This window comes from Salmo salar, unplaced genomic scaffold (genome assembly GCF_905237065.1).
Source record: "Salmo salar unplaced genomic scaffold, Ssal_v3.1, whole genome shotgun sequence".
Taxonomy (NCBI): Eukaryota; Metazoa; Chordata; class Actinopteri; order Salmoniformes; family Salmonidae; genus Salmo; species Salmo salar.
Window position 1 is genome coordinate 205,410 of NW_025547636.1, and position 23,931 is coordinate 229,340.

Below are 23,931 nucleotides of genomic sequence, written 5' to 3' on the forward strand. Positions count from 1 at the left end.
TTTTCCTCAGGACGTGCAGTGTGATCTTCAGAGCCCCCTCTCTGGCACTGCTCTCCTGCTTCTCATCTTCAGCATCCACCACTTCCTTATCCTGCTTCTGACTCTCAAAGCCTTCTGGGAGTTCTGGACTAAGAATCCTCTTGAACATCTTCAGCTCGTTCTTCACAAATGTCATCATTTTCTCTTCAAGCAACTAAAATAAATCAAGTAAATAAGTTAATCAAGAGAAGAAATGCTTTCTCATTAACACATTAATGAATAATTGACAGATCAACTTTACTTGAGGAAAACAAAAACAAATGTTCATAACAGGACCACATACACTGAATATGGAGTCCAGGTCTGTTTGATGACTCTGAGAAGACTGACCACTGAGAATCTCTGACTCTGATCTCTCCTGTTGGTTTCTGTGGACAAAACATGAGATTACAGTACACACACACACACACACACACACACACACACACACACACACACACACACACACACACACACACACACACACACACACACACACACACACACACACACACTGTTTTAGGACTATGAAAATGGACTAAAGGGTTAGCCTATGGATTATGAAAACAACCAAAAGAAATGTGAAAATGGGAGAGGAGAAATGACTAGAGACAGTGTTGTTTAACTCACTGACCATGACCCATGAGTTCTTCTTACCTTTGTTCAGTAGAAAAGTCTCCCTCTCTAAACAGTATAGGAGGCTCCATAGACTTCATGGACACACAGCTGGGTACAGGGGAGGCTGGTCTCTCCTGCTTGATTGGTCTTCAACACAACAAAGACAAACATTACATCTCTCATCTACTCTGATCTCAGATGGGAAACATAAGAAGAGTTCCAAAACGCTACATATCACTTTACAGAAATGAGCTTTTATTGTTTAAAGAAATTATGTATTCATTATTACATCTCTCACAGACAAGGATTTGTTTAAAATCTATCACTTGATGGTTTCATTTCAGAGAGACAAAAATCATGTTTTTTTATGCAAAATGCTATATATCTCCCTCACTCTCAAATGTGACCGACCGGCTCAATTTGGTAATTAACTAAATAATTGTAAGTGATAAAATTAACTAGTAATTCTCAGTAATTACTACTTTTGTAAGGAATAACACATTTTTTTCAGCACTAATGCAGTTGCTAAATAATTCCAATAGATGGGAACATAAGACCACAATGACATTTCAGAATATTAGTTTAGTTTTCTCCCTGGATACACCACCACTCCCCACGCTTCCGGCAGAACCCCTGCAGTACCTCCGCAGACCCCGGATTGAGAACCCCTGATTTAGCAGATGCTCTTATCCAGAGAGATTTACAGTAAGTGCATTCACCTTAAGATAGCTATTTATTTTGGAAATAAACTTAATTAATTATTCATAAAATTGTTATCTCACCTCTTAGCTTTGGTGTCATGTCCCCCAGAGAGATGCATTTTGGAGGCAGGGCCCCCCTCCTCTCTCTCCCCAGAGAGACTCATTTTAGAGCCAGGGCCCCCCTCCTCTCTCTCCCCAGAGAGACTCATTTTAGAGGCAGGGCCCCCCTCCTTCCTCTCCCCAGAGAGACTCATTTTAGAGCACTGACCCCTGTAAACAGAGATCCAGCATGTTGGTTGTGGTTAACACAGTGACAACTAAACAGAGATCCAGCATGTTGGTTGTGGTTAACACAGGGACAATTAAACAGAGATCCAGCATGTTGGTTGTGGTTAACACAGTGACAACTAAACAGAGATCCAGCATGTTGGTTGTGGTTAACACAGTGACAACTAAACAGAGATCCAGTATGTTGGTTGTGGTTAACACAGTAACAACTAAACAGAGATCCAGCATGTTGGTTGTGGTTAACACAGTAACAACTAAACAGAGATCCAGCATGTTGGTTGTGGTTAACACAGTGACAACTAAACAGAGATCCAGCATGTTGGTTGTGGTTAACACAGTGACAACTAAACAGAGATCCAGCATGTTGGTTGTGGTTAAAACAGTGACAACTAGTTCTTGACTGTCAATTGTTCTCATGTATTCATTATTTCTTAGAGAAATAAAACATTTACTAACAGACATAAAAACAGTCAGGTGATTTAAAGCATCACATTAACATGTTGTTGTGACATTTCATCTCCATGGTAACTGTCAATAATAATAATAAGTCATTGTTTGTTAAGGTAGTTATAGACAGAACGACAACAATAATAATAATAATAATAATAAGTCACTGTTTGTTAAGGTAGTTACAGACAGAACAACAACAATAACAATAATAATAATAATAATAATAATAATAATAATAATACGTCACTGTTTGTTAAGGTAGTTATAGACAGTACAACAACAATAACAACAATAATAATAATAATAATAGTAATAATAATAATAAGTGACTGTTTGTTATGGTATTTCTACATAGTACAGCAACAATAATAATAATAATAACAATAATAATAATAATAATAAGTCACTGTTTGTTTAGGTAGTTATAGACAGAACAGAAACAATAATAATAACAATAATAATAATAATAATAATAATAATAAGTCACTGTTTTTTAAGGTAGTTATAGATAGTACAGCAACAATAATAATAATAATAATAATAATAATAAGTCACTGTTTGTTAAGGTAGTTATAGACAGTACAGCAACAATAGTAATAACAATAATAATAATAATAATAATAATAATACTAATACTGATAATAATAAGTCACTGTTTGTTAAGGCAGTTCTAGACAGAACAGCAACAATAACAATAATAATAACAATATTAATAATAATAATAATAATAATAAGTCACTGTTTGTTAAGGTAGTTATAGACAGTACAACAACAATAATAATAATAATAATAATAATATGTCACTGTTTGTTAAGGTAGTTATAGACAGTACAGCAACAATAATAACAATAATAATAATAATAATAAAAATATGTCACTGTTTGTTAAGGTAGTTATAGACAGTACAGCAACAACAACAATAATAATAATAATAATAATAATAAGTTACTGGTTGTTAAGGTAGTTATAGACAGTACAGCAACAATAATAATAATAATAATAATAATAATAATAATAATAATAATATGTCACTGTTTGTTAAGGTAGTTATAGACAGTTCAGCAACAATAATAACAGTAATAATAATAATAATAAGTCACTGTTTGTTAAGGTAGTTATAGACAGTACAACAACAATAATAATAAAAGTAATAATCATAATAATAAGTCACTGTTTTTTAAGGTAGTTATAGACAGTACAACAACAATAACAACAATAATAATAATAATAATAACAATAATAATAATAATAATAAGTCACTGTTTGTTAAGGTAGTTATAGACAGTACAGCAACAATAACAATAACAATAATAATAATAATAACAATAATAATAATAATAATAAGTCACTGTTTGTTAAGGTAGTTATAGACAGTACAGCAACAATAGTAATAACAATAATAATAATAATAATAATAATAGTAATACTAATACTTAAAATAATAAGTCACTGTTTGTTAAGGTAGTTCTAGACAGAACAGCAACAATAATAATAATAATAACAATATTAATAATAATAATAATAATAATAATAATAAGTCACTGTTTGTTAAGGTAGTTATAGACAGTACAGCAACAATAATAACAATAATAATAATAATAATAAGTCACTGTTTGTTAAGGTAGTTATAGACAGAACAACAACAATAATAATAATAATAATAATAATAATAAGTTACTGTTTGTTAAGGTAGTTATAGACAGTACAGCAACAATAATAATAATAATAATAATAATAATAATAATAATAATAATAATAATAATATGTCACTGTTTGTTAAGTTAGTTATAGACAGTTCAGCAACAATAATAACAATAATAATAATAATAATAATCACTGTTTGTTAAGGTAGTTATAGACAGAACAACAACAACAATAATAATAATAATAATAATAATAATAAGTTACTGTTTGTTAAGGTAGTTATAGACAGTACAGCAATAATAATAATAATAATAATAATAATAATAAAAATAAGTCTCTGTTTGTTAAGGTAGTTATAGACAGTACAGCAACACGGGCTAAAATGGACATGATTGATCCGAGGAGGAAATTGTTGATCCATTCAGAAAGGATTTTTTGCATCAAGTGAGAGATGTTATATTATGTAAAGTAGACTAGGTTATAATGTATAATAGCAGTTTGTTAGTGATATGCAGATCAAGGTCTATACCTCGGCTATAGCCTACATATCATAGATGACCAGTCTAAACCTGTTCAGATCAACATAATGTTATAGTCCTACCAGTAGCAGGACAGAGAATGTAGTGTATATAACCTACATATCATAGATGACCAGTCTAAACCTGTTCAGATCAACATAATGCTATAGTCCTACCAGTAGCAGGACAGAGAATGTACTGTATATAACCTACATATCATAGATGACCAGTCTAAACCTGTTCAGATCAACATAATGTTATAGTCCTACCAGTAGCAGGACAGAGAATGTACTGTATATAACCTACATATCATAGATGACCAGTCTAAACCTGTTCAGATCAACATAATGTTATAGTCCTACCAGTAGCAGGACAGAGAATGTACTGTATATAACCTACATATCATAGATGACCAGTCTAAACCTGTTCAGATCAGTTCACAGAGAACATCAGGTTTGTCGGCATGATAAGTGATCATATCCTTATAATAGTTTGTAGGTAGTCTAGACCAACAGTACGAGAGTCTGCCCGTCTTTCCTACATACCAACACATTTATTCAACGTTACCGAGAAATATGTGCCACAGTTTCAACAACCATTTTTGTAACTGCGTAGGCTACACACTTACTTTCACGTTCATATGAGGAAATCACAAAACTTCTGACAGTCACTGGTGCAGCCGCCTGTTTTCTTGCAGATGAAGTAGCTTTCACTGGCAACTCATTCAACCAGCCTAAACAACAGGAAATACAAGATGTCAAATGGTCAAAAGTGAATCTCAATAGAGCCATATACATTAGAGAGAGGTATATTGCTGCAGATGTTGGATCTTAATTTGAGCCAGTTTGCTACACCAGGAAAATAATCCTGCAGAAACAGGACATTTGAATTATTGTGTGGATTATAATTAATGAACAGTTTTAAAATGGAAAAGTGGAATTTATCATCTTCAGAAACCTTTTCTAAAGTTTAATTACACTCAAATACATTACACGTTTAGTTTTTCTGCAACAGGGTGATCAAATTAAGATCCTACATCTGTACAGAGTTTATGTCTTTATCTGAAAAGGGCAGTTTGAGTTATTAGCAATAACATTGCAACTGTCAGCTGATGTAAACCTCTGTGATTGGATGTTATAGACCCCCATACATATCCCCATGTACAATTATGTGTACAGATGTAGGATCTTAATTTGATCACCCCCACTGCAGAAGAACTTTCCAGCAATGCAGGAAATGTAAAACTTGTAGTGTATTTGAGGTTTAAAAGGCTTCTGAAGTTTGTAATTTCCACTTAGAAATTTCAGACTTGAGTTTTCTGTCTCAGTAGTAGTAGACTGTTAGGAGTGTTTTACTGTCATTCACTATACTAACATTACACCAACCTGTCTCAGTAGTAGTAGACTGTTAGGAGTGTTTTACTGTCATTCACTATACTAACATTACACCAACCTGTCTCAGTAGTAGTAGACTGTTAGGAGTGTTTTACTGTCATTCACTATACTAACATTACACCAACCTGTCTCAGTAGTAGTAGACTGTTAGGAGTGTTTTACTGTCATTCACTATACTAACATTACACCAACCTGTCTCAGTAGTAGTAGACTGTCAGGAGTGTTTTACTGTCATTCACTATACTAACATTACATTTAATTTATCTACACACTTTACAATAATCCCTGGCAGGATTCTCACCTTGAAACTTCATTGCGATTTTTTTATGTTCTGTTGTGTATATTCTGATGGGTGAGGCCTGAGCTGGAATGTGAAGCTAACTGAAGCTGTCTAGCTTTAGAAAACCAGTATATCAAGCCTGTATCATAGTATACCCCTCAGGCTACGTTCAGGTTTCAGCAAGAGGCAGGTATCAACATGCCGAGTCGTAGGCGACAACCTGGGTTGTATTCATTAGTTTACTCCACAGCCAACAGTTTTAAGATGTTAAATAAAACATAAACCGTTTACTCTAAACGCTGTACAATGTGACCTAAACGGTTTCTGTTGCCGAAACGTTTTGCTACGGTGGGCACTAATGAATACACACAAACTGTTTTGAGGAAGTGTAAGTTGTTGTTAGTCTCTCGAACAATATTTATTTGTCTCTCTTTCACACAACATACCTTCCTGAGTGAAAGGAGTTAACTGTAGATTATAAAGAGAACATGTTTGTTTGTTGCTTGTTGTGTTTTAAGCCTGTTTTGAGAAGACAAGTCTATAGACCTATGATACAGTACACTCTTAGAATAAAGGGTTCCAAACGGGTCCTCCGGCCGTCCCCATAGGAGAACGCTTTTGGGTTCCAGGTAGAACCCTTCTGGCTTCCATGTAGAACCCTCTGTGGAAAGGGTTCTCCACGGAACCCAAAAGTGTTCTACCTAGTACCTAAAAAAGGGTTCTACAAAGGGTTCTCCTATGGGGACAGCCAAAGAACCCTTTTAGATTGTAGATAGTGTAGGAGCGATCACCCTGGGGCACACAGATGGGCACAGAACGAATTCACCCCACGCATCTAAATTATATCGAAAACATTTTAAGGAGAGTAGGACTATTATAACACTGTCCACCAAAAATATAATTAACTATATGAATACACATAACAATATCATCAACTATATTAATACACATAACAATATCACCAACTATATTAATACACATAACAATATCATCAACTATATTAATACACATGACAATATCATCAACTATATGAATACACATAACAATATCATCAACTATATGAATACACACAACAATATCATCAACTATATTAATACACAATAATCATCTTACCTTTTATCTCTCTCTCAATAGAAACAGAGTCTGAATGATCATTCGGTCGTCGAAAGTTACTTTCGTTTGCTCTGCTCATTTACATATCAGGTTCTGCCTGTTCTCTCTCCACTCCCTCTCTCTTTACAGCTCTTACAATGTGCAGCTCCTCTCTCTCCCCAGGGGTAGCAGCTCCTCTCTCCCCAGGGGTAGCAGCTCCTCTCTCCCCAGGGGTAGTAGCTCCTCTCTCCCCAGGGGTAGCAGCTCCTCTCTCCCCAGGGGTAGCAGCTCCTCTCTCCCCAGGGGTAGCAGCTCCTCTCTCCCCAGGGGTAGCAGCTCCTCTCTCCCCAGGGGTAGCAGCTCCTCTCTCTCCAGGGGTAGCAGCTCCTCTCTCCCCCAGGGGTAGCAGCTCCTCTCTCCCCAGGGGTAGCAGCTCCTCTCTCTCCAGGGGTAGCAGCTCCTCTCTCCCCAGGGGTAGCAGCTCCTCTCTCCCCAGGGGTAGCAGCTCCTCTCTCTCCAGGGGTAGCAGCTCCTCTCTCCCCAGGGGTAGCAGCTCCTCTCTCCCCAGGGATTTGAAGACATTAGGAGCTACTTTTGAACACATACATCTACAGTGTATTGCCAACAACTTCAAACATTGACTCTGACCTGTCCAAAAAGCCAATCTGATTAAATTACCCCTCAATCCCTTCTTTCTTTATTTCTCTCTCTCTAAAGTCACACTTTTTAAAAGTGGCAATATTTCGAGAATAAAGTGGCAATATTTTGATAATATATCAACATTATATTTTTAGAATGAAGTCTGTTATGAATGTAGGGGATGTGTTTAATAAGTGCATGTCTCCCTGACTACCTGTTACTGAACCACTGTTGAAATGCCTCAGTTAGATGTCCTGGTGAAACTATAATAAAGTCTGTTATATTTCTAGATGAATGTAGGGGATGTGTTTAATAAGTGCATGTCTCCCTGACTACCTGTTACTGTACCACTGTTGAAATGCCTCAGTTAGATGTCCTGGTGAAACTATAATAAAGTCTGTTTTATTTCTAGATGAATGTAGGGGATGTGTTTAATAAGTGCATGTCTCCCTGACTACCTGTTGCTGTACCACTGTTGAAATGCCTCAGTTAGATGTCCTGGTGAAACTATAATAAAGTCTGTTATATTTCTAGATGAATGTAGGGGATGTGATTAATAAGTGCATGTCTCCATGACTACCTGTTGCTGTACCACTGTTGAAATGCCTCAGTTAGATGTCCTGGTGAAACTATAATAAAGTCTGTTATATTTCTAGATGAATGTAGGGGATGTGATTAATAAGTGCATGTCTCCCTGACTACCTGTTGCTGTACCACTGTTGAAATGCCTCAGTTAGATGTCCTGGTGAAACTACCCTTTAGAATTGGATTTACTAAAGTTTGTATCATTCACAACTAAAGTTGCCAAATAACAGTTTAAAATTATCACTTTTATACTCAACATAGACACTTCATATGAACACTCACTCTGGAATGATACAAATATCCTTTTTATTTCATTCAAGCAAAATACAGTTATATTATTATTACTATAAAATCATATAATATAAAATAATGGCACATGACTTATATGTATAGACCCATCTAGTCTACTAAATGAACAAGCCTACATCCTATAACAAGGAGCATAGCCAGATAACATACAGTATCTAGTCTACTAAATGAACAAGCCTACAGTCTATATCATAGCCAGATAACATACAGTATCTAGTCTACTAAATGAACAAGCCTACATCCTATATCATAGCCAGATAACACACAGTATCTAGTCTACTAAATGAACAAGTCTACAGTCTATATCTTAGCCAGATAACATACAGTATCTAGTCTACTAAATGAACAAGCCTACAGTCTATATCATAGCCAGATAACATACAGTATCTAGTCTACTAAATGAACAAGCCTACAGTCTATATCATAGCCAGATAACATACAGTATCTAGTCTACTAAATGAACAAGTCTACAGCCTATATCATAGCCAGATAACATACAGTATCTAGTCTACTAAATGAACAAGCCTACAGTCTATATCATAGCGAGATAACATACAGTATCTAGTCTACTAAATGAATAAGCCTACAGTTTATATCATAGCCAGATAACATACAGTATCTAGTCTACTAAATGAACAAGTCTACATCCTATGACATGGAGCATAGCCAGATAACATACAGTAGGACAACTCATATTCTGTTCTTCTATAATACATGTTTATTTAGATCTGCCTGAAATAAATAATGGATTCATTGTGATGTTGTGTATTACATTTTTTATTTTTTTATTTTTATGTAGATGTTCCAAAGGTGCTTATCAGTGGTTTGTATGAGGCTTGTAGACAGTGGTTTGTTTGAGGCTTGTAGACAGTGGTTTGTATGAGGCTTGTAGACAGTGGTTTGTATGAGGCTGGTAGACAGTGGTTTGTATGAGGCTTGTAGACAGTGGTTTGTTTGAGGCTTGTAGACAGTGGTTTGTATGAGGCTTGTAGACAGTGGTTTGTATGAGGCTGGTAGACAGGGGTTTGTATGAGGCTTGTAGACAGTGGTTTGTATGAGGCTTGTAGACAGTGGTTTGTATGAGGCTTGTAGACAGTGGTTTGTATGAGGCTTGTAGACAGTGGTTTGTTTGAGGCTTGTAGACAGTGGAGGCATGGAGTTGCTAAATGTATCAATGTTAATTAACAGCCATTTACCTGCAGGTCAGCAGTCTGTTGCATGACAATAACCGGAAGACAAAGAAATCTAGTTCTAGGCCTTTGTCTTGGTCACCTAAATCATCCTCTTTCCTACCATTTTACCCTGGCTGCTGCTGTTTTTTAGGGTCTTCCTAGAAAATATTCTTACAAGAACCTTTTCATCTTTAGAGTTCCTCTGGGAACCTTTCCTAATCAATAAGTTCATATTTTAACCTTTCCTAATCAATGGGTTCATATTTTAACCTTTCCTAATCAATGGGTTCATATTTTAACCTTTCCTAATCAATAAGTTCATATTTGAACCTTTCCTAATCAGTGGGTTCATATTTTAACCTTTCCTAATCAATAAGTTCATATTTTAACCTTTCCTAATCAATTGGTTCATATTTTAACCTTTCCTAATCAATGGGTTCATATTTTAACCTTTCCTAATCAATGGGTTCATATTTTAACCTTTCCTAATCAATGGGTTCATATTTTAACCTTTCCTAATCAATGGGTTCATATTTTAACCTTTCCTAATCAATGGGTTCATATTTTAACCTTTCCTAATCAATGTGTTCACATTTTAAACTTTCCTAATCAATGTGTTCACATTTTAAACTTTCTTATCATAAATGGTTATTGGAGGAACCTGAAGAAGAATAGGTTCCAGGAGGAACCTTTCAATATGCTGGCGCCTCTTATTCTCAATAGCTTCTGCATGACTACTACCACCCACGTCAACAATCCATTCCAGGACAGACTGGTAGCTACACAACAACACTTCAATATGCTGGCGCCCTCTTCTTATCAATAGCTCCTGTTTCATAATAAAGAAAAACCCTAGAGTGTCCAAGCTTCTGACTGGTATTGTATGTGTGGAATTATTTTTGTTTTAGAATGGTCCACAAAAAAAACATGTCATCTGAAGCCTGCACTCCAATAGTGAATGGAGGTTAGGGGTGTTACGTTTTTAATATGCAAGCATAGGCGACATGTCCACAAGGCTAGGTAAGCTAAGCTTTTCCTACAGTAAATGTAATAAAGCCTACTCCTGTCTATACAGAAAGAAAGAAATAGGTTACTAAAAAATAATTATTTGGCCACAGAGGATCATTAGCTTCTTTAAAATAAATAAATAAATCATTTGTGGATTGTTGTTTCAAATGTAATTTCCTCTCTAAGAAGAAAAGGTTATTCAAGGAGCCTTTTTGAGTTGCCGCTGTGGGTAACCTTCCTGAAAGGTAGGAGTTCCCTGAAGAACCTTTTTGAAAATGTATTTTTTTTCTTCTTTTAGGATTCATTTTTGAACCCTTTTATTATTAATAATATGTAGCAATAATAATAATTATATTTAAAAAAATGGTAATAACCCATATAATAACATAAAACATTAATTTAAGAATATTCATATTGTCTAAAGTGAACTAAAATATAAACTCCATGTTTCTTGAGAGGAAATAAAAGGTCCCAGAAATTGTTTATACGCACAAAAACCGTATTTCTCTTAAATTTGTTTAGTGACCATTTATCCTTTGCCAAGATAATCAATCCACCTGACAAGTGTTGCATATCAAGAAGTTGATTAAACAGCATGCTCATTACACAGGTGTACCTTGTGCTGGGGACAATAAAAGACCTCCCTAAAAAGTGCAGTTTCATCACACAACACAATGCCACAGATGTCTAATGTTTTAAGGGAGCATGCTAAATTGCATGCTTATTGCAGGAATGGTGCCAGACAATTTTATGTTCATTACTCTACCATAACCCGTCTCCAACGTTGTTTTAGAGAATTTGACAGTACGTCAAACCGGGCCTCACAACTGCAGACCACGTGTATCCACGCCAGCCCAGGACCTCTATATCCGGCTTCTTGAGACCGTCTGAGACCAGTCATCCGGACAGCTGATGAAACTGGGGGATCGTCTGAGACCAGTCATCAAGACACCTGATGAAACTGGGGGTTTGAAAAACTGAAGACTTTCTGCACGAGCGGATTGCTGAACAGAGTTCCCCATGGTGGCAGTGGGGTTATGGTATGGGCAGTCATATGCTACGGACAATGAACACAATAGCATTTTATCAACCGCAATTTCAATGAACAGAAATACCGTGATGAGATCCTGAGGACCATTGTCGTGCCATTCATCCCCCGCCATCACCTCATGTTTCAGCATGATAATGCACGGCCCCATGTCGCAGGGATCTGTACACAATTCCTGGAAGCTGAAAATGTCTAAGTTCTTTCATTGCCTGCACCCATTGAGCATGTTTGGGATGCTCTGGATCAACAGTGTACGACAGCGGCTTCCAGTTCCCGCCAAAATCCAGCAAGTTCGCGCCGCCATTGAAGAGGAGTGGGACAACATTCCACAGGCCACAATCAACAGCCTGATCAACTCTATGAAAAGGAGATGTGTTGGGCTGCATGAGGCAAATCACACCAGATACAAATAACTGCCTCCTTGTCCCCATACAGCTGGTGGGGCTCCTGTTCCCTTACACCATGTGGGGGGCCATACACCGTGTGGGGGTCCTGTCCCCATACACCATGTGGGGGGCCATACACCATGTGGGGGGCCATACACCGTGTGGGGGTCCTGTCCCCATACACCATGTGGGGGGCCATACACCGTGTGGGGGTCCTGTCCCCATACACCATGTGGGGGCCATACACCGTGTGGGGGTCCTGTCCCCATACACCATGTGGGGGGCCATACACCATGTGGGGGGCCATACACCGTGTGGGGGTCCTGTCCCCATACACCATGTGGGGGGCCATACACCGTGTGGGGTTCCTGTCCCCATACACCATGTGGGGGGCCTGTCCACATAAACCATGTGGGGGGCCATACACCATGTGGGGGGCCTGTCCCCATACAGCAGGTGGGGGGCCTGTCCCCATACAGCAGGTGGGGAGCCTGTCCCCAGACAGCAGTGGGGGGGCTGTCCCCATACACCATGTGGGGGTCCTGTCCCCATACACCATGTGGGGGGCCTGTCCCCATACACCATGTGGGGGGCCTGTCCCCATACACCATGTGGGGGGCCTGTCCCCATACACCGTGTGGGGGTCCTGTCCCCATACACCATGTGGGGGGCCATACACCATGTGGGGGGCCATACACCGTGTGGGGGTCCTGTCCCCATACACCATGTGGGGGGCCATACACCGTGTGGGGTTCCTGTCCCCATACACCATGTGGGGGGCCTGTCCCCATACACCATGTGGGGGCCTGTCCCCATACACCATGTGGGGGGCCTGTCCCCATACACCATGTGGGGGGCCTGTCCCCATACACCGTGTGGGGGTCCTGTCCCCATACACCATGTGGGGGGCCTGTCCCCATACAGCAGGTGGGGGGCCTGTCCCCAGACAGCAGTGGGGGGGCTGTCCCCATACACCATGTGGGGGTCCTGTCCCCATACACCATGTGGGGTTCCTGTCCCCATACACCATGTGGGGTTCCTGTCCCCATACACCATGTGGGGGTCCTGTCCCCATACACCATGTGGGGGTCCTGTCCCCATACACCATGTGGGGTTCCTGTCCCCATACACCATGTGGGGTTCCTGTCCCCATACACCATGTGGGGGTCCTGTCCCCATACACCATGTGGGGTTCCTGTCCCCATACACCATGTGGGGTTCCTGTCCCCATACACCATGTGGGGTTCCTGTCCCCATACACCATGTGGGGTTCCTGTCCCCATACACCATGTGGGGTTCCTGTCCCCATACACCATGTGGGGGTCCTGTCCCCATACACCATGTGGGGGGCCTGTCCCCATACACCATGTGGGGGGCCTGTCCCCATACACCGTGTGGGGTCCTGTCCCCATACACCATGTGGGGGCCTGTCCCCATACAGCAGGTGGGGGCCTGTCCCCAGACAGCAGTGGGGGGCTGTCCCCATACACCATGTGGGGGTCCTGTCCCCATACACCATGTGGGGTTCCTGTCCCCATACACCATGTGGGGTTCCTGTCCCCATACACCATGTGGGGGTCCTGTCCCCATACACCATGTGGGGTTCCTGTCCCCATACACCATGTGGGGTTCCTGTCCCCATACACCATGTGGGGTTCCTGTCCCCATACACCATGTGGGGGTCCTGTCCCCATACACCATGTGGGGTTCCTGTCCCCATACACCATGTGGGGTTCCTGTCCCCATACACCATGTGGGGGTCCTATCCCCATACAGCCGACAAAAAACTGAGTGCTGGTTTAAACTCTGGTTTTGGCTTGGAACCAATGGGGTCATTGGTATGCAGGAACCAATGGGGTCAAAACGTTAGCTAGCTAAAATATGTAAAAATTTACCAGAGGCTAACATTAGCTAGCTAAAATTAGCCAGCTAGCTAGAAAAACCTTCCTTGACGTTCTTCTCCCTAAAAAAATGCAGAACAGGGAATACCACTTAGCAGGAATTTGTTGTGTTCATTTAGAGAAACTGTAGTTGTTTTCCAGCAAGTGTTGTTGTGTAGCTACCAGTCTGTCCTGGAATGGAATGTTGATGTGGGTGGTAGTAGTCATGTGGAAGTTATTGATTAAAAGAAGGCGCCAGTTCCTCCAAGAACCATTTATGATTAGGAAAGGTTAAAATATGAACCATTGATTAGGAAATGATAAAATATGAACCCATTGATTAGGAAAGGTTAAAATATGAACCCATTGATTAGGAAATGTAAAAATATGAACCCATTGATTAGGAAAGGTTAAAATAGGAACCCATTGATTAGGAAAGGTTCAAATATGAACTTATTGATTAGGAAAGGTTAAAATATGAACCCATTGATTAGGAAAGGTTAAAATATGAACCCATTGATTAGGACATTTTAATATATGAACCCATTGATTAGGAAAGGTTCCCAGAGGAACTCTAAAGATGAAATGGTTCTTGTAAGAATATTTTTTACATTTCAACTTTCCTAATTGAACCCCTAATTATTTAAATTTTTGAAATACATTTTTGTTTAACCTTTATTTAACTAGGCAAGTCAGTTAAGAACACATTCTTATTTACAATGACGGCCTACCCCGGCCAAACCTGGACGAAGCTGGGCCAATTGTGCTCTGCCCTATGGGAATCCCAATCACGGCCGGTTGGGATACAGCCTGGATTCTTAATGTGTTCTTCTGAAATAGGCTAGATTTTCTTCATGCCATGTTTCTTTAGACCTGTCTCAGATAAATACTGGAGTTATTGTGATGGTGTAGAATATATTACATGGAGTTATTGTGAAGGTGTAGACTATATTACATGGAGTTATTGTGATGGTGTAGACTATATTACATGGAGTTATTGTGATGGTGTAGACTATATTACATGGAGTTATGTGATGGTGTACGCTATATTACATGGAGTTATTGTGATGGTGTAGACTATATTACATGGAGTTATTTTGATGGTGTAGGCTATATTACATGGAGTTATTGTGATGGTGTAGACTATATTACTGTAACAGCTGTCTTCAAGAATGGACCAAGGCGCAGCGGGAATGTGGATACTCATAGTTTAATTCAAAAAAAGAGTAAAGTATCCACGGTGAAAAACAATAAGCAAGACAGCAACAGTTTTACAGGCTATACAAACGCAGTGCAAAAACAACTACCCACAATCCCAAAGAAAAACACACCCTTTTATATAGGACTCCCAATCAAAGGCAACTCAACACACCTGCCTTCAATTGGGAGTCACATCCCCAACACAAACCCTTAACATACAAAAAACCTGCCACATCCTGACCACAACTGATACAATACCTCCATCTGCTGGTCAGGACGTGACAGTACCCCCCCCTCAAGGTGCAGACCCCGGAATGCACCTAAAAAAAAGAAAACACAAAAAATATCCCCAATACCCCAACAAAACCAATAAACAATAACCCCTAAACAATAAGGGAGGGAAGGGAGGGTGGCTGCCGTCACCGACGGCACTGTGCTACACCCTCCCTCCCCAACCCACCTATCCTGGAGGTGGCTCAGGTGCAGGACGTGGACCTCGCTCCACCTTCAGCGTCGGCCACTTCGGTGGCGCCGATAGCTGCGCCGGTCAGACGGGCCACTCGGGCTGACCCTGGCAGACGGACCACTCTGTCTGGGCCGGAAGACATGCGGGCCACTTGGGCTGGGTCGGAAGACAGGAGGGCCACTCGGGCTGGGCCGGAGGACAGGCGGGCCACTCGGGCTGGGCCGGAGGACAGGCGGGCCACTCGGGCCACTCGGGCTTGGCCGGAGGACAGGCGGGCCACTCGGGCTGGGCTGGAGGACAGGCGGGCCACTCGGGCTTGGCCGGAGGACAGGCGGGCCACTCGGGCTGGGCCGGAGGACAGGCGGGCCACTCGGGCTGGGCCGGAGGACAGGCGGGCCACTCGGGCTGGGCCGGAGGACAGGTGGGCACTCTGGCAGGGCCGGAGGGCAGTCGGGCCACTCTGGCAAGGCCGGAGGGCAGTCGGGCCACTCTGGCAGCTCCGGGCAGTCGGGCCACTCTGGTAGCTCCGGGCAGTCGGGCCACTCTGGCAGCTCCGGGCAGTCGGGCCACTCTGGCAGCTCCGGGCAGTCGGGCCACTCGGGCAGCTCCGGGCAGTCGGGCCACTCGGGCAGCTCCGGGCAGTCGGGCCACTCTGGCAGCTCCGGGCAGTCGGGCCACTCTGGCAGCTCCGGGCAGTCGGGCCACTCCGGCAGCTCCTGACTAGCGGGCGGCTCTGGCGACTCTTGACTGGCGGCGGCTCTGGCGACTCTTGACTGGCGGGCGGCTCTGGTGACTCTTGACTGGCGGGCGGCTCAGGTGACTCTTGACTGGCGGGCGGCTCAGGTGACTCTTGACTGGCGGGTGGCTCAGGTGACTCTTGACTGGCGGGCGGCTCAGGTGACTCTTGACTGGCGGGCGGCTCAGGTGACTCTTGACTGGCGAGCGGCTCTGGTGACTCTTGACTGGCGGGTGGCTCTGGTGACTCTTGACTGGCGGACAGCTCTGGTAACTCTTGACTGGCGAGGCTAGGCTGACGCACTAGACGCCTGATGCGTGGGGCTGGTACTGGACGTGCCAGCCTGGAGACACGCACCTCCATGCTAGTGAGTGTAGCGGGAAACACTGGACCTTCGAGGCGCACTGGCGGTCTTGAGCGCAGGGTTGGCATCACCCCTTCCGGCTCGATGCTCACCTCACCCTGGCACATGCGGGCCGCTGGTACAGGGCGGACTGGCCTGTGCGTCCGTATAGGCGAGATGGTGCATACCTCAGCGTAACATGGCGCCCTCCACCTCATACGCACCTCCCTATAATCACAGGTAGCTGGCTTACGGCTCTTCCTTGGCCTGGCCAAACTGCCCGTGTGCCCTCCCCCAAAAAATTATTGGGCTGCCTCTCGGGTTCCCTTAGCTCCCTTAGTTTGTCCTCCCAGAATCGTCTTTCGTCCTGCCAAGTCCATTCCTTTCGTTCCTCCTGGCACTGATCCCTCCTCTTCCGCTGCTTGGTCCTTTGGTGGTGGGTAGTTCTGTAACAGCTGTCTTCAAGAATGGACCAAGGCGCAGCGGGAATGTGGATACTCATAGTTTAACCTGTTAGGGCTAGGGGGCAGTATTGACACGGCTGGATAAAAAACGTACCCGATTTAATCTGGTTACTACTCCTGCCCAGTAACTAGAATATGCATATAATTATTGGCTTTGGGTAGAAAACACCCTAAAGTTTCTAAAACTGTTTGAATGGTGTCTGTGAGTATAACAGAACTCATATGGCAGGCCAAAACCTTAGAAGATTTCAAGCAGGAAGTGGCCTGTCTGAGAAGTAGTGTTTCATCTTGGCTCTTTTTATTGAAGACTCAGGATCTGTGCAATAACGTGACACTTCCTACGGCTTCCATAGGGTCTCAGAGCCCGGGAAAAAGCTGAACGATATCGAGGCAGGCTCTGGCTGAAACACTTTATCGCTTTTGGCAAGTGGCCACTCAGAGTACTATGGGCTTAGGCGCGTGCCCGCTTCGACCGAATGCTTTCTTTTCCTTTGTCTGTTTACCTAAACGCAGATTCCCGGTCTGAATATTATCGCTTTTTTATGAGAAAAATTGCATAAAAATTGATTTTAAACAGCGGTTGACATGCTTCGAAGTACGGTAATGGAATATTTAGAATTTTATTGTCACGAATTGCGCCATGCTCGCCACCCTTATTTACCCTTTAGGATAGTGTCTTGAACGCACGAACAAAATGCCGCTATTTGGATATAACGATGGATTATTTTGGACCAAACCAACATTTGTTATTGAAGTAGAAGTCCTGGGAGTGCATTCTGACGAAGGCAACAAAGGTAAGAACATTTTTCTTATAGTAAATCTGACTTTGATGAGTGCTAAACTTGCTGGGTGTCTAAATAGCTAGCCCTGTGATGCCGGGCTATCTACTGAGAATATTGCAAAATGTGCTTTCACCGAAAAGCTATTTTAAAATCGGACAAATCGAGTGCATAGAGGAGTTCTGTATCTATAATTCTTAAAATAATTGTTATGCTTTTTGTGAACGTTTATCGTGAGTAATTTAGTAAATTCACCGGCAGTGTTCGGTGGGAATGCTATTCACATGCTAGTCACATGCTAATGTAAAAAGCTGTTTTTTGATATAAATATGAACTTGATCGAACAAAACATGCATGTATTGTATAACATAATGTCCTAGGGTTGTCATCTGATGAAGATCATCAAAGGTTAGTGCTACATTTAGCTGTGGTTTGGGTTTATGTGACATTATATGCTAGCTTGAAAAATGGGTGTCTGATTATTTCTGGCTGGGTACTCTGCTGACATAATCTAATGTTTTGCTTTCGTTGTAAAGCCTTTTTGAAATCGGACAGTGTGGTTAGACTAACGAGAGTCTTATCTTTAAAATGGTGTAAAATAGTCATATTTTTAAAAATTGAAGTAATAGCATATCTAAGGTATTTGAATAACGCGACACAGGATTCAACTGGCTGTTGAGTAGGTGGGACGCAAGCGTCCCACCTAGCCCATAGAGGTTAATTTAAAAAAAAGAGTAAAGTATCCACGGTGAAAAACAATAAGCAAGACAGCAACAGTTTTACAGGCTATACAAACGCAGTGCAAAAACAACTACCCACAATCACAAAGAAAAACACACCCTTCTATATAGGACTCCCAATCAAAGGCAACTCAACACACCTGCCTTCAATTGGGAGTCCCATCCCCAACACAAACCCTTAACATACAAAAAATCTGCCACATCCTGACCACAACTGATACAATACCTCCCTCTGCTGGTCAGGACGTGACAATTACATGGAGTTACTGTGATGGTGTAGACTATATTACATGGAGTTATTGTGATGGTGTAGGCTATATTACATGGATTTATTATACTTTTTAAAATGTAGATGTTCCATAGGTCTGCATCAGTGGTTTGTAGTCTGTGTGTGGAATCCAGGAAATGCTTAATGTTTTTATGTTAATTAAGGGTAAATTACCATGAGACTGTCAGTTATCTGCATGACAATCACTGGCTGACAAAATGTCATGACCGACACAGCCCTAGGTGACATCAATAAGGGATCATAGCTTTCACCTGGATTCACCTGGTCAGTCTATGTCATGGAATAAACAGGTATTCCTAATGTTTTGTACACAGTTTATATCATGTGTATATAATAAACAAACTTGAACTGAGAAGGGAAGGGGGAGGGCAGTCAGAAAGGGAGGGGAAAAGATTTGTGGTTAGATTGTAGGTGAACAAAACATGAAAAATACATAGGCCCTTAAATTATGTTTCCTCAAATGTTATGTAATCTAACCTCTCTAGGGCCGGCGGGATGAAATCGTCCCACCTACGTAACAGCCAGTGGAATCCTGTGGCGCGTTACTCAAATACCTTAGAAATGCTATTACTTCAATTTCTCAAACATATGACTATTTTACACCATTTTAAAGACAAGACTCTCGTTAATCTAACCACACTGTCCGATTTCAAAAAGGCTTTACAACGAAAGCAAAACATTAGATTATGTCAGCAGAGTACCCAGCCAGAAATAATCAGACACCCATTTTTCAAGCTAGCATATAATGTCACAAAAACCCAGAAGACAGCTAAATGCAGCACTAACCTTTGATGATCTTCATCAGATGACACACCTAGGACATTATGTTATACAATACATGCATGTTTTGTTCAATCAAGTTCATATTTATATCAAAAAACAGCTTTTTACATTAGCATGTGACGTTCAGAACTAGCATACCCCCTGCAAAATTCCGGTGAATTTACAAAAAATTTACTAAATTACTCACGATAAACGTTCACAAAAAGCATAACAATTATTTTAAGAATTATAGATACAGAACTCCTCTATGCACTCGATATGTCCGATTTTAAAATAGCTTTTCGGTGAAAGCACATTTTGCAATATTCTAGATAGCCCGGCATCACAGGGCTAGCTATTTAGACACCCAGCAAATTTAGCACTCACCAAAGTTAGATTTACTATAAGAAAAATGTTATTACCTTTGGTGTTCTACGTCAGAATGCACTCCCAGGACTACTACTTCAATAACAAATGTTGGTTTGGTCCCAAATAATCCATTGTTATATCCAAATAGCGGCGTTTTGTTTGTGCGTTCAAGACACTATCCGAAAGGGTAAATAAGGGTGACGAGCATGGCGCATTTCGTGACAAAAAAAAATCTAAATATTCCATTACCGTACTTCGAAGCATGTCAACCGCTGTTTAAAATCAATTTTTATGCCATTTTTCTCGTAAAAAAGCGATAATATTCCGACCGGGAATCTGCGTTTAGGTAAAAAGACGAAAGAAAATAAAGCATGGGGTCGACTCGTGCACGCGCCTAAGCCCATTGTCCTCTGATCGGCCACTTGCCAAAGGCGATAATGTGTTTCAGCCTGGGGCTGCCTCGATATCATTCAGCTTTTTCCCGGGCTCTGAGAGCCTATGGGAGCCGTAGGAATTGTCACGTTACAGCAAAGATCCTCAGTCTTCAATAAACAGAGACAAGAAGCACAAGATCTTGTCAGAGAGGGCACTTCCTGTAAGGAATCTTCTCAGGTTTTTGCCTGCCATATGAGTTCTGTTATACTCACAGACACCATTCAAACAGTTTTAGAAACTTTATGGTGTTTTCTATCCAAAGCCAATAATTATATGCATATTCTAGTTACTGGGCAGGAGTAGTAACCAGATTAAATTGGGTACGGTTTTTATCCGGCCGTGTCAATACTGCCCCCTACCCCCAACATGCTAAACATCTCACATTAGCTGGTAGAACTGAAGAATGAAATGAATCATAGAGGTCTTATAACTTATTCCATTCAACAGGTCCATTGTTTTGTCTCATGTATCTTTATATTCATAAACCCTGGGGGCTATGTAGCTTCTGATCAGTCAAGTTTGTCTCATGTATCTTTATATTCATATACCCTGGGGACTATGTAGCTTCTGATCAGTCATGTTTGTATCTTTATATTCATATACCCTGGGGACTATGTAGCTTCTGAGCAGTCATGTTTGTCTCTTTATATTCATATACCCTGGGGACTATGTAGCTTCTGATCAGTCATGTTTGTCTCATGTATCTTTATATTCATATACCCTGGGGGCTATGTAGCTTCTGATCAGTCATGTTTGTCTCTTTATATTCATATACCCTGGGGGCTATGTAGCTTCTGATCAGTCATGTTTGTCTCTTTATATTCATATACCCTGGGGACTATGTAGCTTCTGAGCAGTCATGTTTGTCTCTTTATATTCATATACCCTGGGGACTATGTAGCTTCTGATCAGTCATGTTTGTCTCATGTATCTTTATATTCATATACCCTGGGGGCTATGTAGCTTCTGATCAGTCATGTTTGTCTCTTTATATTCATATACCCTGGGGGCTATGTAGCTTCTGATCAGTCATGTTTGTCTCTTTATATTCATATACCCTGGGGGCTATGTAGCTTCTGATCAGTCATGTTTGTCTCTTTATATTCATATACCCTGGGGGCTATGTAGCTTCTGATCAGTCATGTTTGTCTCTTTATATTCATATACCCTGGGGGCTATGTAGCTTCTGATCAGTCATGTTTGTCTCTTTATATTCATATACCCTGGGGGCTATGTAGCTTCTGATCAGTCAGGTTGAGAGTTGTGCTGTTATTCAGACACTTGATTTTTATTTCCAGTTGTTTTGCCCTGGTCATGTCAGAATACACTAACTTTACAGAGTAACTGCACCTAAAAACCAACTTCTCATTTAGAAAACAGCGTATGTGGCATTGATATGAGCCAGTATTGATACGGCCCAGTACATCACTGGGGCTAAGCTTCCTGCCATCCAGGACCTCTATACCAGGCAGTGTCAGAGGAAGACCCTAAAAAACAGCAGCAGCCAGGGTCAAATGGTAGGAAAGAGGGTGATTTAGGTGACCAAGACAAAGGCCTAGAACTAGATTTTTTTGTCTGCCGGTTATTGTCATGCAAAAGACTGCTGACCTGAAGGTAAATGGCTGTTAATTAACATTGACACGTTTAGCAACTCCAGGCCTCCACTGTCTACAAGCCTCAAACAAACCACTGTCTACAAGCCTCATACAAACCACTGTCTACCAGCCTCATACAAACCCCTGTCTACAAGCCTCATACAAACCACTGTCTACAAGCCTCATACAAACCACTGTCTACAAGCCTCATACAAACCACTGTCTACAAGCCTCATACAAACCACTGTCTACAAGCCTCATACAAACCACTGTCTACAAGCCTCATACAAACCCCTGTCTACAAGCCTCATACAAACCACTGTCTACAAGCCTCATACAAACCACTGTCTACAAGCCTCATACAAACCACTGATAAGCACCTTTGGAACATCTACACAAAAATAAAAACATTAAAAAAATGTAATACACAACATCACAATGAATCCATTATTTATTTCAGGCAGATCTAAATGAACATGTATTATAGAAGAACAGAATATGAGTTGTCCTACTGTATGTTATCTGGCTATGCTCCATGATATAGACTGTAGGCTTGTTCATTTAGTAGACTAGATACTGTATGTTATCTGGCTACGATATAGACTGTAGGCTTGTTCATTTAGTAGACTAGATACTGTATGTTATCTGGCTATGGTCCATGTCATAGAATGTAGACTTGTTCATTTAGTAGACTAGATACTGTATGTTATCTGGCTATGATATAGACTGTAGGCTTGTTTATTTAGTAGACTAGATAATGTATGTTATCTGGCTATGATATAGACTGTAGGCTTGTTCATTTAGTAGACTAGAAACTGTATGTTATCTGGCTATGATATAAACTGTAGGCTTATTCATTTAGTAGACTAGATACTGTATGTTATCTGGCTACGATATAGACTCTAGGCTTGTTCATTTAGTAGACTAGATACTGTATGTTATCTGGCTATGATATAGACTGTAGGCTTGTTCATTTAGTAGACTAGATACTGTATGTTATCTGGCTACGATATAGACTGTAGGCTTGTTCATTTAGTAGACTAGATACTGTATGTTATCTGGCTATGATATAGACTGTAGGCTTATTCATTTAGTAGACTAGATACTGTATGTTATCTGGCTATGATATAAACTGTAGGCTTATTCATTTAGTAGACTAGATACTGTATGTTATCTGGCTATGGTCCATGTTATAGGATGTAGGCTTGTTGATTTAGTAGACTAGATACTGTATGTTATCTGGCTATGATATAGACTGTAGGCTTGTTGATTTAGTAGACTAGATACTGTATGTTATCTGGCTATGCTCCATGTTATAGGATGTAGGCTTGTTGATTTAGTAGACTAGATACTGTATGTTATCTGGCTATGGTCCATGTTATAGACTGTAGGCTTGTTCATTTAGTAGACTAGATACTGTATGTTATCTGGCTATGATATAGACTGTAGGCTTGTTGATTTAGTAGACTAGATACTGTATGTTATCTGGCTATGCTCCTTGTTATAGGATGTAGGCTTGTTCATTTAGTAGACTAGATACTGTATGTTATCTGGCTATGATATAGGCTGTAGACTTGTTCATTTAGTAGACTAGATACTGTATGTTATCTGGCTATGATATAGACTGTAGGCTTGTTCATTTAGTAGACTAGATACTGTATGTTATCTGGCTATGATATAGACTGTAGGCTTGTTCATTTAGTAGACTAGATACTGTATGTTA

General features: G+C 40.9%; 2 long non-coding RNA genes across 2 annotated transcripts; both read right to left on the reverse strand.

Annotated features, from left to right (window-relative positions):
• Nucleotides 1-361: 361 nt before the first annotated feature.
• On the reverse strand, nucleotides 362-1,477 carry LOC123732134 (uncharacterized). The gene is made up of 3 exons (XR_006762988.1): nucleotides 1,419-1,477; nucleotides 676-783; nucleotides 362-407 (listed from the first exon to the last, which is right to left on the reverse strand). It is a non-coding gene; the product is annotated as an uncharacterized lncRNA (long non-coding RNA).
• Nucleotides 1,478-1,560: 83 nt separating this feature from the next.
• On the reverse strand, nucleotides 1,561-7,079 carry LOC123732135 (uncharacterized). Its single transcript, XR_006762989.1, has 3 exons — nucleotides 7,025-7,079; nucleotides 4,866-4,970; nucleotides 1,561-1,607 (listed from the first exon to the last, which is right to left on the reverse strand). It is a non-coding gene; the product is annotated as an uncharacterized lncRNA (long non-coding RNA).
• Between the last annotated feature and the right edge of the window lie 16,852 nt (nucleotides 7,080-23,931).